This window comes from Nansenia antarctica, assembly GCF_963989245.1.
Source record: "Nansenia antarctica genome assembly, chromosome: 2".
NCBI lineage: Eukaryota > Metazoa > Chordata > Actinopteri > Argentiniformes > Microstomatidae > Nansenia > Nansenia antarctica.
Window position 1 is genome coordinate 23,591,851 of NC_137675.1, and position 18,480 is coordinate 23,610,330.

The following is an 18,480-nucleotide window of genomic DNA, read 5'->3' on the forward strand; positions in this document are numbered from 1 at the left end:
AACAACCTTCAATAGAGAAATGCGACCAAAAACAATATACAAAAACTCATTACAAAAGACCAATCCATGAATCACTGAATGATATTCTGAAAGAGGAAGTGCACTATTTGAAGCATGTCTTCTTTTCAATCTCCTCCACTCAACAACGATGCTATCGCATTTCAAAAGGTTGCATCCAACTGTCAAAGTAAATGAAGGTGAGGGACCAACCCAATCAAGAACAGCGACATTTATTCAAGCTCACAGGTGTGACAGAAGCCGCAGCGAAAAAACGACTGCCCCAATTGCCAACATGGTGGCTAAAGATATGCTGCCTATTACCGGTAGTACAGTAGAGAGGGGAGAGGATTTAGAGAATACATGGCATACATAGAGCCAGAGTACATGGTTCCATTATTTTTTTTTTAAACAGCACCTTGTGTCTCGAAAAGATGCATGCTAACTTGTAGATAAAATGTAAAAAAACAAATACAACAAACAAAAGGTCCTCCGATCATGTAAAAAAATAATACAGTGGACACGCACGCACGCAACACACCTGTCCTTATTAACTGCAAAGAGAACGAGTGCAGTATACATCACGCACGCACCTTGTTTGGCAGCAGACAAGGCGATGTCTTTCAGGGCCTGTAGTATGTGATAGGAGACCTCCCTCTCAGGGTGAACTGACATCATCTACCGGAGGGGAAAACACCAATTCAAAACAAGCGAAACAACAAGTTAATTAATCACATACAGTCGATATATACAAACTCAATGCAAGAGGCAAAAGCAGTAGTAGAGCATATTGGGAGAGTTGGTGGAAGTACTTGGAAGAGCCAGAGTGAGACTTGAGGCGGGCAGGGAGAGGAGCAGTAGGCAGCCTGGATCAGACCAGCACTGACGTAAAACGCAAACTGATCAGGACTGGACCTGAAGAGAGAGGGAGGGGTGATTGATTTAGTGTGAAATCTGAAAAATCTGTGTTTTTCACCATTCACATGGACATCAATTCAAGATGGCCGCCAAACGAACCCCATGGGACATTAGTTGACCGTGGCAACATGAAGAAATCTGAACTAGACACCATTAGGGTCTTAAAAAAACAGGTTACGAAATAATGTCATTCGGGTACATGGGAACCTATTTCTCCTACTAGACTAATTTGTTTATTATAGATCCCCATTAGTCATCATAGTGATGGCTACTCTTCCTTCCACACAAAAAGACAAGACATTCACATATGATATAAAACATTCAACACAAATTAGCAGTCACTATACAACATCGATCAGCAGCACATCAACAAAAACGGTAAACAGAATTCATCAGCAATCAATTTACTGATGAATTCTGTTTACCGTTTTTGTTGATTTGCTGCCATTTTATGGTTTAAACAAAAAAAGTAGTGGTGATGACAAAATACTCTGTAGATTGCCTCTGTTCTCTTCTACACACACACACACACACACACACCACACACCACACACCACACACACACACACACACACACACACACACACACACACACCACACACACACACACACCCACACACACACACACACCACACACCACACACCACACACCACACACTCACACACACACCACACACCACACACCACACACCACACACCACACAAAGAGAGACAGAGAAGGACAGAGAAGGACAGAGAGGGACAGAGAGGGAGGGAGACACAGTCAGATGTTACCAGAAGAGTGCTTTCTGTGCAGATTCTCGTGGGGTGACTTTGAGGTGGCTGAGCTGCAGAGTGTGCTGGTTGAAGAGACGACCAAAGTCATCCAGGCTGAACACCGCCTCTCCTGGGTGTTTCTCTGGGATGGCGTTGGACACCACAGAGTAACGCTGCAGGAGCTCTCTGTGGGACATAACACACATGAGATTCAAACACCATATACTCATGGTCCAAAAGAGAGAGAGAGAGAGAGAGAGAGAGAGAGAGAGAGAGAGAGAGAGAGAGAGAGAGAGAGAGAGAGAGTGTGTGTGTGTGTGTGTGTGTGCGTGTAGTTACTTCTGTTCATGTGAGATGGACTCCTCTACTGTAGCCTATGTGACAGAAGAAAAAAAAATACATTTAAAAACATGCATAAGAGTCATGATAACCTATACTACACATAAGTCATGTCAAGAGTTATTATGTTAAAATCCATCATTAATCAGACAGGGCAAATAACTAGGGACGGTGGTTTGGAGAAGCGTGCATGGCTTTAATGGTGTGCATGTCTCTGGTAACCACCGGCTCTGACGCTTAAACGTTAGTTAGTTAGTTAGTTAGTTAGCTAGTTAGTTAGTTAGCTAGTTAGCTAGTTAGTTAGCTAGCTAGTTAGTTAGTTAGTTAGCTAGCTAGTTAGTTAGTTAGCTAGTTAGTTAGTTAGCGAGTTAGTTAGTTAGCTAGTTAGTTAGCTAGTTAGTTAGTGAGTTAGTTAGCTAGTTAGTTAGCTAGTTAGCTAGCTAGCTAGTTAGTTAGCTAGTTAGTTAGTTAGCTAGTTCGTTTGTTAGTTAGCTAGTTCGTTCGTTAGTGAGTTAGCTAGTTAGTTAGCTAGTTTGTTAGTTAGTTAGCTAGTTAGTTAGCTAGTTAGTTAGCTAGTTAGTTAGTTAGTTAGTTAGCTAGTTCGTTAGTTAGCTAGCTAGTTAGCTAGTTAGTTAGCTAGTTAGTTAGTGAGTTAGTTAGCTAGTTAGTTAGTTAGCTAGTTAGTTAGTTAGCTAGTTCGTTAGTTAGTTAGTTAGCTAGTTCGTTAGTTAGTTAGTTCGTTAGTTAGTTAGCTAGTTCGTTAGTTAGTTAGTTAGCTAGTTAGTTAGTTAGTTAGTTAGCTAGCTAGTTCGTTAGTTAGTTAGTTGGTTAGCTAGTTCGTTAGTTAGTTAGTTAGCTAGTTCGTTAGTTAGTTAGTTAGCTAGTTCGTTAGCTAGTTCGTTAGTTAGTAGTTAGTTAGTTAGCTAGTTCATTAGTTAGTTAGTTAGTTCGTTAGTTAGTTAGTTAGCTAGTTAGTTAGTTAGTTAGTTAGTTAGCTAGTTAGTTAGTTAGTTAGTTAGCTAGTTAGTTAGTTATTTAGTTAGTTAGCTAGTTCGTTCGTTCGTTAGTTAGCTAGTTAGTTAGTTAGTTAGTTTCGAGCCCCCCGTGCCGGGAGCATACAGTTCGTGGGTGGCAACACGTCGAGGGGAGGGCATACAGCTAGCTAATGCTAATGCTAATGCCAATGTTACCTCCTCACACGGTGCAGAGGTGAGTCCAGTCTCCCAAGCCTTGCTTCCACCTGCAACGGACACGGTGCCACGATGGACTCTTTTTGGTGCCATTCCCCCTAACTTAACCGCTGTCGGGACGTTACATTAAACCATACATTAAACAATATATCAAAACAGTTCGACGAAACGTAGCAACAGTGAAGCGGGTCGAGTGGGAGTCGACGCACGAGACATTGGCTGTGCTCGTGAATTCGCTCTGAGAGCGCCGGAGCGCACGCTGGGTTCAACGTCATGAAGGGACCACGTGATTGTGTGTGTGTGTAATAATAGTATAATAATTATAATTTCTATAATTTTAAATAGTATAATAATTAATAATTAATAATTAAAAAGCAGAACCACCCCCCACCCCCCTCAAAAAAAACAAAAAAACAAGTGCCTTCTTCTTGCTCGACGGAGACCGAAATGTCTCCCGATGGAACCGTCCCCAGGTCTGTCCATCCATCCTTCGTCCCCCGAACTCGGGGTGTCCCCATATGACCCCTGAGTGGACATGGAGGGGGTGGGGGGGGGACCCCAGCAGAAAGAATCTTATATTTTTTTTTATTCTGCAACGGGAGTCCGTCCGTGTGTCAAGTATTGTGAAGTATCAACGTGTTGATTGGCACAGAAATACTTGCTTTGCTCTCGTGTTGATGTTGTTGTTGGACAGTGGACAATAATGATGATAATAATAATAATGATGGTAGTAGTTTTACTGTTGCGATGTTGTCATGTCCGCGGTGAGCCTGTTTCCACTGTTAAGAGGTGTCTATTTTTGTACAGACTAGAGGGAGACTCTGATCGTCGATAATCAATACAGTATGTGGCAGTTGTGCCTTTTTTTCTTTTTTTATAACACCGTGCTGTGTGTGTGTGTGTGTGTGTGTGTGTGTGTGTGTGTGTGTCGGCAGTGAGGTGGTGGAACACAAGTCTCTGATATCGTCTTGCTGCTTGCTGCTGCTGCTGCTGATGATGATGATGATGATGATGATGATGATGATGATGATGATGATGCCGCTGCTGTTAGCTGCTTTCCACGCCTGGAACCAAGACACTGTGGGTCTTGCGTTCGTAAATACGCTCTGGAAATCTGATCAGCGCTCGTTTGAATGCCTCTTGTCCAATCAAATGACTTTGGTCGCTCTATGACGTTGAACCCAGCCAGTGTTGCTCTCAGAGACCGACAGCGACTTTACGAACGCAGCCCTGTGAGTCGTGTCGGGTTCTTGGGCTAAAAGATGGCGTATAATTCCAAAGGGTGTTTAATTAGAACATTGATAAAAGAATATGTTTGTTCGTTCGTTTTTCTTTGTTGTTTTTCCTGCTCTCCTCTTCTCAGTTCTTCTCCATTGTCTGGGGGGGTAGTAGCCTACGTTGAGAACCAAGGAAGGTTGGCCTATAGTGTTTGGTCTGCATCACCCAGGGCTGGTCGATGGCATTAAACAGTCTCTGTGGTTGTTTAGGGCCACAACCGCTAGACGAGGAGGGGGGGGGGGGGGGGGGGGGGGGTTCCACTCGTCAATCAGAAACTCCCCTACCACCAAACCAAAGGGTGTCAGGGGCACAATCACTATCTGGTTTATGGCCACCAAAGTCCTAGCACCGGGCCAGGTGTCACCCAACCCCCTCTGACACAACACCTCTGACTCTATAACTAGGCCTGGGGCCCATTCCACTAAGGTCGATTATCTTCTAAGCCTCGATAAAGTTCTAAGCCTCGATAATGTTAGCTTGCGTTCGGTTCCATCAATGTGGCTCAAATAATTCGCTGCTTGGTTGAGCTCCTTCTGAGTCAGATATAATTAGCCTGGTCGCAACCAGGCTGAAACACTGGCTAAAGTAAGACGCGTGTCATAAAAGGCTCACAGGCGGAAACTACATCCCGAACGACAGTTCCTCTTTTAGGAAATATTAGTTCCCACTTCACACGAGATAGATAGATGGATAGGTTGACTGTGTGATAGATAGATAATTTGATATTTTGAAAGTGTGATCGATCGATAGTTTGATTGTGTGATAGATAACTTGATATTTTGAAAGTGTGATAGATAGATCGATAGATCAATAAATAAAAGAGTGTAAAAAAAATATAAGGTAATTGTCTCAACTTGCATTGCTGTCATCACAGCGGTCTGAACAAAGTGTTCTCTGTTCGTCTGCCAAACTTCAAAGAGTCAGCTAACAAAATTGAGCATGAAAAGGATACAATCTATCGCAGGGTGGGTTCAAAAACAGAGCCAGTGACTGATCCAAATGACTTCTACCAGCGAGTCAAAGACCGAGATGCTCAAAGAGAAGAGGCAGAGCATTGTCGTTTTGTCAACACGCCAGACATCTGCCAAGACCTTGGAAGGAAACTCACAATGCTAGTAACTAGTGGCAAGAAATTAATTGAGAAGGAGAAATGGTACATTCTTGTCACAAACAAGTTCAAACCAGAAGACTTGAGAAGCATTGACTTCTTACTGAACATGAACATATTCTGTGTGTTTGACTTTGACCCGGATTCCAAGCAGTCAGGATTCTGCAGTAAATACAGTCAACATCATGCTGCAAATCTGCATTTCATGCAGAACTACAAAATTCCAAGTGGCAAGAGCATTGAAGAATTTGTGAGTCACTTGCATTTGTTTGAGCAGACCAGCTGGATATTTTGTAATGGACGCAGCGATTACAAAGGAAATGAGAACCCCTGCGATGAAATGACATGGATCAAAACAAAAAAGACACTCCTCAAAGAATCAGTGTCGTTGATCTGCAAAGAGATCTTGCCAAAAGGCACATTTTTGGTGATCTTCCTCCTTACATCCCTTGTCGAGAAGCCCCTCTTGCACACCTTTTGTGAGTTCTTCACAGACATGGAAGGTCATGAGGACATCATTTGCATCGCCGAATCAGAAGACAACTATCAGAAATGGCAAAGCTTTGCTGAGGGATCATGTGAAACAGAAACTCTGAACCGTTCTAGTATGGTTGGGATGAAAATGAGCCATGTGGACGCGACACTGCAGCAAATTCAACCTGTAACCTCTCGAGCCACCAAGCACCTGCCTATCTATGTTAAAGGACAGTGCCTTCTTGAAACACGTGAGGAGGAGATGATGTATTCCTTGGAAATCCTGAGTGTTGATCATTGCAATGAAACAAGTGATGAATTCATCAAAGAAGAGAAGGAAAACATTGATAGACAATTTTACCGTGGAGGCAGAGTGACCTGGTTGAACTTCTGGCTAGCTGAGAAGAAGCATGTAGGGGAGGTTATTCAAAGGGATGCATATGATGAAATATCCAAACTTCTCAGTGACACTATGAAACGTGGTGTACACCAATTCCCTGTGAACAGTATCAACATCTTCCATCACCCAGGAAGTGGTGGAAGCACTGTGGCAAGGCAGGTGCTGTGGAACAATAGGAAAGACCTACGGTGTGCTGTTGTGAAGCCATCATGCCCTGTTGCCACTGTCTCTGAGCATGCTGTTCAGCTCAGAGAGTATGAGGAAAAAGATCCTCAGAAGTGTCTCCCGGTGCTCCTTCTGATCGAGGACTGCGATAAAGATTACCTTGATGATCTGAGGAATGAATTGGAGCTTGCCATCAACACTAAGAAAATCCAACAAGGAACACTGTGTTTTATCCTGTTGAGCTGCAGCCGATCCCATAATCCACAGAAGATGTGCAAAGACTCGCCACTGCAAAATGTAGCAGTCACTCACAAACTGTCAAAAGAAGAGAAAAGACAGTTTGCTGGGAAACGACAGAAGCTTGAAGAAAAGTACGAGCCAGAGTTCATCTTGACGTTTGTCTTGATGAGTGAAGAATTTGACCGCCGGTATGTTGCACAATTTGGGAAACATTTGCTGCAAGGCATTGATCATGATTCAGTTGTCACCCGCCTCATTCGTTATGTGGCATTGCTCAACACTTATGTTCAGAACTCCTTCCTCTCACAGTCCCATTGTGAAGCCCTTCTTGCACTAACCATCTACATGGAGAGATTTCGTCATCATTGTTTTGAGAAGTCACTGGTGAGCCGGCCAAACTCGTTTTCATGCACCTGAAAGACGACAAGACACACATTGAATCGATTCAAATCATTCATCCACTTGTGGCAAAGGAAATCCTTCAGCAACTTCTAGGTGCCCAAAAGCAGCAAAGTGGGTTAGCCATGGATCTTCTCCATGAAGATATGCTTTTTGAGCACAGGTTTGGAAAAGAAGAGTATGCAAAGTTTCTGAGAGATCTGTTCATAAGACGTTGCAGAGTAACTAAAGGTGATGAATCTGACAGTTTTTTCTCTCCGCTTATTGACCATGTGAGGGAAAAAGAATCCCCTGAAAAGGCAATTGAGCTACTTCAGGAAGCGTTCAAACGTTTCAACAAAGATGCACTCTTTGCCCAGCAACTTGCACGTCTGAATTACTCCTATGAAAAGTTTGAGGAGGCAAAACATTGGGCAGAAATAGCAGTAAAAAAGATGCCTAAAAACTCCTACATGCTTGACACAAAAAGTCAGGTGTACAGAAGATGGTTCCATGTCAAGTGCAAAGCAATTGAGAAGGTAACCAAAACAGCTGAAAATACATCCGATGCTATTGAAATTGCACTGACGGCTATCGATTGTTTTAAAGAATGTCAGAAAGCTGCAATCGCAGACATGGACAGAGTGAACAATCTGGGCTTTTTAGCAGAAGTTGAAGTTGGATGCCAACTTTTGAAGCTCATCTTCTCATTGCAAATGTTTTCTGAAAAGAATGATGGCCGTTCAGAGTGTCTGAGGTACCTGCTTACAGATTACATTCCAGAGGAGGTCAACAAACCATGGGAGAATTTGCACAGCAAACTCAAAGACCTTCAAAAGACATTGCACAATGCCCTGGAATGGATATCTGAAGACTTGAGTTACTTCCAGACAGACCCTGGTACAGATGACGAGGGGACAATTGAGAACTCTGAAATGGATATAAGCCATCCTAAGACTTGGTTGGTAAATAAGTCCTCAGTGTATGGAAAGTACTTCAGCAGTGGATCTCCTGTCCAAATCCCAGGTGAGTCAGACTCAGTCAGTTTGACTCCTTTCATGAAACGCATGATCATCTATCGTCTTGGTGGGGGGAATATAACTACAATCTTCTCCCTACTGACAGATCAGAGAGGTAAAGACCAAGTCAGGATCCTTGAGGAAATCATTTCTCTGTATCCCAATAACCCACTCAAGGCCAGACTGGATCAAACTGATCTTTCCAACTACATAGCATCTCATTTTGCCTTAGGTTGTCTCTCAGCTACGTCTCCAAAGCTAGCTGCTCTGAAAGACCTTCAAAGACTCAGTCAGCAGTTTCCCAATGAAAAGCAGAAATGTCTGTCCAGTGCCCTGTTCCTGCTTACCTTATGACACGAAACAAGACAGAGAAAACAAGTATGAAATTGTCCTGTCTGTTGTGAAATATCTTCGCAGAAGCTACTGGACAAGAATGAAGGATGTTCCCATGAGAAAGAGAAGGATTTACACACACTTTTTCCTAAGCAATGGAAGTGGATGGGAAGAAAATGACAAGAAAATGAAGTGGCTTCATTGGGAGGTGTTTCAAAAGCCTGAAATAGCACAGCTACTGAAGGCTGTTTCTGGCTGGACAGAGGATGGAAAGGTCTATCTTGATGGTCCAAATCAGAACAAATTTGCTATTCCTCCTCTTCGTGCAGCCTCAGTGCCCTATGGCAACGAAAACGTCACATTCTACTTGGGCTTTACATTCCAAGGACCAGTTGCATACAACATTACTGTAAAGACATAGGGTGTTGACACAAGAAAGTATGAATAATGAGATGGAACTATACAAAGAAATGCCGCTTTGGCTATTGCAACTCCCTACTCACTGGCATCACCTCCTGCTCCCTCCATAGACTTCAGATGGTTCAAAACTCAGCCACCGACCTACACTCAAACACCCGGTCCGGCGACCACATCACTCCTGTCCTCCACTCTCTCCACTGGCTCCCCATCAAAGAACGTATCAAATTCAAAGTACTCCTCCTTACCTACAAAGCCCTCCATAGACTGGCCCCCCCTTACCTGACTGACCTCCTTCTCCCAATCGCTCTACCCGTACCCTCCGATCCTCATCCACTGTTCCCCTCACTGTCCCACCCTTGAATCTCAAAGGCTTCGGAGACCGTGCTTTTTCACAAGCTGCACCCCGCCTCTGGAATTCTCTCCCTCAGCCACTCAGAGACTCACCCTCACCCTTACTCTCCACTTTTAAATCGCACGTCAAAACCTACCTGTTTTCCCATGCATACAACCTTCCCTACCCTTTACCATCTCCCCTAACCCTGCGGAAAAACGCTATATAAATATAATGAATTATCATTATTATTATTATTATGAAATGTGTTGTATATTAAAGTGTGTTATAATTGCTACTGTCTCCTGATTTACATAGACATAGATTTAACCATCATACAAACAAATGCAATAAAAATATGAAGAACAATGTCAAGGGAGGCTCTCAAAGTTTGTAAATACCTGTACCTGTCTGTTTCCATTTTATACTTAAAATGATTTTTATGGAGTGCCTTTGCGAAATGTAAAACACAGTGTTGTAGACATACTGTAATCATGTAATATACTGTATACCCTAACTAACCCCACTGCATGGATGACCTACAGGATCCACTGAGACTCTATGGAACAGTTTCACTGGGCCTTTTCAGTCAACTGATTGACGGGTTCTTGGTGAAGGATTGTTGTCTGTAAAAACGGTATGCAAATGTATTAGAGGTACACAACAATGTATTCAGTACCTTTAATTCACTGACATTATTGCACTTTTTATCACTTTTATTACTTTCATTATTGAGTTGTTATTTTTGTTGTTGTTGTTGAGCAAAAACGATTCAGTTGTCTATTACAACTGTATGCATAAGTGACAAATGGAATCTCATTTTATTTTATTTGATTGGTTCTGTCAAGACGATACCATTTAAATGGTGGCCTGTACTGTATGTCTTATCTGCAAATAATTATATTACAAAACAACATTCCTGCAGTCCTGTTCTAGTGTTGTGTGTAATGTGTTTGATTATGTTTTTTTTTTTTTTACTGGATGGTAGCTAATAAATGTTTGTTTTTCCAACGTCAAATGTAACTTGAATAAAGACATTTTCATGGATATTCGGATTCATGTAGCATGATTAAAAATATATTAAATGTATTCAAAATATTTTTATTTTCAGTACAGGGCAGTCCAGATTGATTGATTGATTTTTAATGCCTGAACCCAGCAATGAAAGTATCTAAGCAACGTAATGTAGCTAGCGAACAGAAAAACTGTCAGATCAGATATATAAATGGGTTATTTTGATAAACTGGACACATGTTGGGAATATATATGGTTACTTTCTCGCCTGAAAACATATTAAAACTTCATAAAATTATATGTTAACAGCTTTTAGCCAATGGAGGTTAAAAATAGAGGATTTAAAATCCCCGCTGCCGAAATGCATTCTGGGATGCAGTATGCATACTTCAGTGTGAATGGCCGGCTGGTATTGGCATACTTATTATGAATTTAGTAGGCAGTATGCAGTATATACTCATTGAGTATGCTAGTATGCAGTATATACTCATTGAGTATGCTAGTATGCAGTATGCTAGTATGCCATTTCGAACACAGCCTTGTGTAAAAACGGAGCAGCCACCTTCCTTGAGTTTTAGTTTTATGTAAATTGTAATTCATAAGCTAACCCCTACTCAGATTCTACACAAATAATACAAAGTGTATTTAATTAAATACAAAGTGTATTTAACGTTAAATACTTGCATGCTACATTCCGGCATTGGTTAGTCTGTCTAGTTAGCAAATTCAGATACAGATAGATAAGTAAGTAAGCACGTAGCTAGATCATTACTGTCGGTCTGCAGCGCATACTTCCTCATACATCCATCATACATCCTTATTAATAAACCCCCCCTCTGCAGTTATGATGATGTGTTATTATACTAGATAGCAGAGGTTAGACAGATAGATAGGCATGGGACTGTGTAACTGCCTGTCTACCGCCACTCTCTCCCTCTCTGCGCTGCTCGCCCTGGCTCTGTTGACACGTCTGTCACTTCATCATCTGTCAGACCCACATGTCGCCTCTATTCAACTTGCCTTTGCAACTTTATAAGAAATGATCTGCTGATCAGACCTCCGTTTCTTTCTCTTGTTGAATGAAGGTTGTAGATTCTGATACCATTGAAACCGGGAGCGCTTAACCAATAGAGAATATTGCCAACATTGTTTAATTGGACAGGGGGATATGATTTGACCAAGCTCTCCGCCCGAGACGCGGGTGCGCTCCGGGCTCTCTGCCTGCTGATTGCGCGATTTCCTGTGTGTGTGTGTGTGTGTGTGTGTGTGTGTGTGTGTGTGTGTGTGTGTGTGTGTGTGTGTGTGCGCGTGCGTGCGTGCGTGTGTGTGTGTGCGTGCGTGTGTGTGTGTGTGTGTGTGTGTGTGTGTGTGCTCTCGGTTTTTGAGTCACACTCTTGAAGTAGCTTTTTGAATGTAATGTAAAAATCCTTGCTAGCAGAAGGTGGTCGATAAACAACAATGAGCACAAAAGACATTTCTCGAGAAAGCTGTACATTCAGACCGATGCATTCTAAGTCATGTTCGAAAGACCAGTTTATTAGTTGACAGTTAAAATGGTCTTTGATATAAATCATGACACCACCATGTCTGTCAGCCAATCGGTCTAGTCTAAACGTGTTGTACCCTGGGACATTTAATACAGCGGATGGAGAGTTACAATGTAACTGTTGTGTCTTGTTGTTCTCTCTGACTTACAAGATACACTTTATAATAATAATGACTCTGGTCTCTGGAGCAACGTTCAACGTGCGTCTTTATTCACCATTCCAACAACAACCAGACCACACTAGTCCATCGATGATAACATTGTCAAGATGTAATGCTACGGAGGCAATAGCAATCAATCCCAGATCTATGCTAAACATAGCAATATACTACATCCCCCCGTTTAAGCATTAAAAGTCTCTCTTGGGTCAACTGAAAATTAGTCTCTGAAAAGATGAAACAGACAGTGTCACTGGGCCTTATGGCTTCAGTCGATGGATTGATCTTCTTCTTTAAGAACTGTACTCACTGTACTCACTACTAATGTATATGATCTAAACAATAACAGTTTCTAACACTTTCTAAATGTGTCCAACTATCATCTAGTAACTAACTAAACTAAGGGTCAGAGGTCACCAGTACTTAACCCTGGTGGAGCACAACCTTCAGCGTTGGCCCATCTCAAAGTCTTGATACCTTGCCGGAAGCGCCACAGCTCTGCCACTTCTGGTGCGGCAGGTAGGAGTGGAGCTCTCGCCCTCACAGGAGGACGGGTGCTGAGCTGGATGATCCGGTGACTCTGGGGGTCCTCCCAGCGGGCTCACAGGTGTAGGCTGCTCCAGTGGCTCAGGATCTCTCTCTTGATGCAGACTTGGATGAATACGCCTGAGATGACGTCTGTTCCTTCTGAAGACAACACCAGACGGGCTTCTCACGTTGTATGACCGTGGCTCTTCTCGTTGGTTTAGGACTCTGGCTGGCATCCATCCACGTCTCGTTTCCATGTGAACCGTTGCACCAGGAGCAAACTCAGGTAAGGGCTGTGAGTTGCGGTTGTAGTAGTGCTCCTGTCTGGTTTGGAGATCTTTCAGCCTGGCATGAACTCCTCTCGGGGTAGCTGGCTGTAGAACAGCTGTAGAGCAGGGCAGCGTGCTTCGTAGTACTCTTCCCATAAGCACCTGAGCTGGGGAAACATCTGTGCCTGTTATTGGAGTGTTTCTCAATGCTAGCAGGGCTAGATGGGGTCTATGTTGGTCTGCAAAGCTTTCTTGAGTGCATGTTTGACCGTCTTCACCATCCTCTCTGCCAGACCGTTGGATTGAGGATATGCAGGGCTGGAGTGAATGAGCTGTATTCCCCAGGATGCTGCAAACTCCCTCATCTCTGCACTTGCAAAAGGAACATGGTCGCTTACCATCTCTTTTGGGATCCCGTGCCTCGCGTAGACTGCTTTCATCTTGCGGATGACTGTGTGGGCGGTCTTGTCAGGTAGATGGAGCACCTCTGGGTACTTGGACAGATAGTCCACCACGACAAGGTATGACTGGCCCTGGAGCTCAAAGATGTCAGCCCCGACCTTTAGCCATGGTAGCTCAGGGATATCATGTGACATGAGGGGCTCTCTCTGGTTCTGTGGTTGGAGTTGTTGACACGGAGAGCATCTCTCCACTGCGCTGTCGATGTCACGAGTCATTCCCGGCCAGTACACGACTTGTCGGGCCTGTGCCTTTGTCCTCTGGATACCTTGATGTGCGAGGTGTAGTCTCTCTAGTATCACCTGTCTGGCGGCTTGAGGAATCACAATTCTGTCGCCGGTCATCAGTAGTCCGTCCCTGATGTGGATAATGTGCCGCTGAGGCCAGTATTGGTAGAGACTGGCGGGCACACTGCGTCGTCTTTGGGGCCAGCCGCTGCGGTGTCTCTCAGCCACTGCCTGTAGTGTCTCGTCAGCTGCTGTGGCTTCTTTGAGCATCTTGAGCATGTCTGAGCTCATGGCAGCAGTAGCCTCCATCGTGTGGATCACTCTCTCCTCGAAAAGGTCCTCTTTTCCACTGTCGGCCTGTTCGGTGACAAACGCGCGGGAAAGGGTGTCGGCGACGTGCATGTATTTTCCTGGCGTGTATGTTATTTTCAAATCATACCGTTGAAGCTGGAGCAACATGCGCTGTAGTCTTGCTGGGGCTTTGCTCAGGTGTTTCTTAAAAATCACTTCAAGTGGCTTGTGATCAGATTGGACTGTGACAGTGTTGCCGTAAACATACTGGTGGAAGCGTTTGGCTGCGAACACTATCGCCAGCAACTCCTTCTCTATTTGGGCGTAGTTTCTCTCAGCTTCTGTGAGAGCTCGTGAGGCATAGCACAGCGGTCTCCCCTCCTGGAGAAGACAAGCTCCCAGTCCATCTTTCGACGCGTCAGCCTGTATGGTGAGAGGCATGGCTTGGTCATAGAACTTCAGCACAGGGGCGTTGGTGAGGGCTGACTTCAGCTTGTTTAAAGCATCATCATGTTCATGGTTCCACTGCCAAGCTGCATCTCTCCTCAGCAGCTGTCTGAGCGGGGCAGTCACTGAAGCTTCATCAGGGATATACTGAGCCAAATACCTCGTCATCCCCAACAGCCTCTGCAGCCCTGTCTTGTCCTCTGGTGGCGGCATGTTGTTGATGGCCGTCACCTTTGTGTCATCCGGTTTCACTCCCTCTGGTGTGATGACGTGGCCCATGTATCTGACAGTGTTGATTTTGTACTGGATTTTTTCCTTGTTGAACTTGACGTTGGCTCTCTGTGCCCTCTCCATGACCTTGTGAAGGATGCCATCATGTTCCTCTTCTGTGGCGGCGGCGATTATCATATCGTCTGCGATGATATGGACTCCTTCGATGTCTCCAAAAGCCTCACAGTTTTTTTGCTGAAAAACTTCGCTGGCGGACTTGATGCCAAAAGGAAGTCTCTTAAAGCGGAATCTTCCCCACGGCGTACTGAATGTGCACAGCATAGATGATGGCTCGTCAAGTCTCACCTGCCAATATCCGTCCTTCTCGTCCAGGATCGTGAATATTGACTTCCCAGAGAGCTTGCTCTGGACTTCCTCCGGGGTTGGTATCGAGTAGTGCTGCCTCTTGATTGCCTCATTCAGATCACGAGGATCCAAACACACCCTCAGTGATCCGTTCTTTTTCTCAGTGATGACGAGGCTATTCACCCACTCGGTCGGGTCTGTCACAGGTGCTATGACGTCCTTTTTGACAAGCTCTTTCAGGGTTGTTTTCAGTCTGTCCACGACACTGACTGGGATCTTTCTGCATCCGTGGACGACTGGGGCCACACTTGGGTCTGTGTGTATATGGTGCACACCGGGGAACTCACCCAGTCCACTGAAGACAGATGCGTACCGCTCCACCAGCTCCTCTTTTGTAGCTGGTGCCTTGACTGCAAGCGTCTCTATTCTCCTCACGAGCTGCAGTGTCTCGCACGCTTCTCTGCCCAGGATGGGCGTGGTGGACTGTGCAGTCACAAAAAAAAATAGATTTGCTCTTGCTCTATTGGGTGTCTCACACGTGAATGTCACTGTTCCTTTCGGTTTCAGGCGTGCTCCTCCATAGGCAATGAGAAGTGTCTGTGTAGGCTCTAGTCGTGGGAGCCCCGGTATCTCCTCGAAAATGCACATTGGAAGCACGTTCGCCTCCGCCCCCGTGTCCAGCTTGAATCTGACCGGGGTGTCTCTGAGGTTGACTGTGGTGTACCACGCGTTGTCTGTCTGCTGCGTGATCTTATCTACCCTAACACAGAACACTGAGCCTACAAATAAAGAATCTACCTCGCTCTCAAGTTGACTGACGTCCCTTGCTGTGACTGTCCCATGCTGTGGTGCGCCACACACTTTGGACCAATGGTTTCTCTTGTTGCATTTGTGGCATGTGGTCCCGAAGGCAGGACATTGGCGGGGCGGGTGTGTCCCTCCACACTTCCCGCATGTGTTTGTGCTGTCCGTCTGCTCATTTGCTCTTCCTGACGATCTTTGTTTTCTGTATCCTCTTCTCATCTCAGAGTAGCTAGTAGTTCCTCTGGACAGTGCATGAACTGGGGCGTCTGCGTGCCCTGTCCCCATAGCTTGCAGCTGTGACTTGGCAGCTTCTGCAGCTCTGCATATGGTTAGTGCTCTGTCCAGGGTTAGGTCTGTCTCTCTCAATAGTCTCTCTTTCATGCGAGGATCAGTTAGGCTAAACACCATTTTGTCTCTCAATGTGTCATTCTCACCTGCACCAAACTCACAGTCTCTGCATTTCTGGCGGAGTTCAGTCACAAACTTGTCGACACTAATGGGGCTTTTCCATCAGCAGCCCAGGTCGGTTCGTGTCAGTTCGGGTCGGGTCACTTCAGCCCGCTTTAGATCAGTTCTGGTTTTCCATTATACACAAACCGACCCGGACTAGTAGGAGGAGTAGACGATAGTAGGCGGAGTTACGCGTCACACGCAGCCTGGCAAAAAGCTTCCGGGTGTACACAGCAACAACAGCCGTGATTTTTTTGGAGAGAAAGAGAAAGAGAGAGAGGAAGCTATGTACACATAATAAAGTCATGTTTTTGAACCCTTAAAACCACTGCCTTCACTTGTCTGCTTTATGAACTGTAGTATCATCATCGGGAAACGCCGACAAGACGCGAATCTACCGGCATTTGACTCATGAGTGAACGGCGAAAATGGCTGGACGGCACAGCAGCAGCAGTCATCGAGTTTACGGTTAAAAGCATAACTTCTCGGGGTGTCAGCGCGGTGGTTAAGGGCTCAAAATGACCGTATACCGATGGTGAAGTTAGCAAAGGAGTATTGTGTTTGTACCACCTCCACAGCCGGTGTTATTCACGGACAAAGACGGTGCATAATAGCGATTTTTGTGTTATGGTTGTTGTAAATAAAAGTTCTATGATGCATTGAAATGACATTAAACTAAGATAATACGATGGTCAGCATAATTTTTCGAATCTTTATTAATAAGCTATTACAGAAACTCTAGTGAGTATCAATGCTTCATTGAATGGAAAGTCCTATCTATTCCATTCAAAGTGTTTTAGCCTTCCCCCTTTCCACTGGTAATAAGGAATTGGCAAGAATAGATCGATATAAATAGATCAACATAATGCAGCACTATCATGCACAGATCAGCCTTAAAACATGTAACGTTATATATATATAACGGAGCGATGTATTTCTACGGAAAAGGCTGACTGACACGGGCATTTGAATGGAATTCCCGGGTAGAAATATTCTCTGCCCCCGCTGTCAACACGACTTTCAACCAGCAGCAAGCGGCCGGGTGAACTCCCGGTTCATCGAGTTTACGGTTAAAAGCATAACTTCTCGGGGTGTCAGCGCGGTGGTTAAGGGCTCAAAATGACCGTATACCGATGGTGAAGTTAGCAAAGGAGTATTGTGTTTGTACCACCTCCACAGCCGGTGTTATTCACGGGCAAAGACGGTGCATAATAGCGATTTTTGTGTTGTGCTTGTTGTAAATAAAAGTTCTATGATTCATTGAAATGACATTAAACTAAGATAATACGATGGTCAGCATAATTTTTCGAATCTTTATTAATAAGCTATTACAGAAACTCTAGTGACATTTTCCTAGAGCGAATGTGGTATTTCAAGATGGCGGTTAGTGAAGAAATATATGGACATGGGATGACGATTTCCATTGACCAATCAACGGTGTGCAGCGTCACACGTCACACGCAGCCTGGCAAAAAGATCCGGATGTTAAAATGTAGTACCTGCTCTCGATGTGGAGCTAAAGAAGCGACCCGAACCGACCTGGGACGACAATGGAAAAGGGGAAAAGAAGCAGGCCGAAGCGGGCTGGCTTGCTTTGGCCTGCTTTGGCGCTGTAGTGGAAAAGGGCCAATAGAAGGCCCTTAAAGTTGCAGCGTTGCAGCTGTCAATAGTAAAAACAAGCTTACATTACATTCAATGTTTACACAGTGGAACACTATTGACTAATTCATGTTGTCTATCGTTGATTTTGTCACATCCGGTTTAGAGGAATGTATGGTTCCCACCCATTACCTCAAACAAGTGACCTGACCCCTTTTCAGGTCTACACGCACACACACACACACCTTTCTTAAACAGGCAGCTCTGCCATATTTGTCAATGGCCTGAAATTATGTTTACGCAGTGCCCAAATCGTTGTGAATATTGGTTGCAAACGCAAATATTGATGATGGATTTTGACATGTAGCCTAAATGCTTGGCTTTTTAAGCACTAGTCTGTGCTGTCTTTTTCAAAGGCTTTCACTGTCAGTGTAATCTCTGATTTCTGTGCTGTCTGTGTCTGTTTTGCTGAGTTTGTATTGGATTTGGCCAGCAGGCCCACTTTTATGACCCTGGCAGGTTTGTGCTGAGCTGGTCTCCAGGGAAACGCTTGTAATCAGGGGAAGAGCTCTGCTCGGTGGGCCTGATATGCTACAAGGTCCAGCAGACAGAGGGGAGGAGAGAATGGAGGGAGGGATGAAAGGAGAGAGCACACTTGGCCTTTATTTATGGTGCAGGGGGCCAGTGGAGAGAGAGATGGATTGGAGAGAATAGAGGGAGGGAGGGAGGGATGGAGAGAGTAGAGCATGCTGGCTTTATTTATGGT

The 18,480-nt window shown here is 44.6% G+C and overlaps 1 pseudogene across 1 annotated transcript; it reads left to right on the top strand.

The window, feature by feature from the left end:
- Nucleotides 1–5,587: 5,587 nt before the first annotated feature.
- On the top strand, nucleotides 5,588–9,016 carry LOC308149486 (sterile alpha motif domain-containing protein 9-like; annotated as a pseudogene). The gene has a single exon. The product of its transcript is annotated as a sterile alpha motif domain-containing protein 9-like (transcript).
- The last annotated feature ends 9,464 nt before the right edge of the window (nucleotides 9,017–18,480 follow it).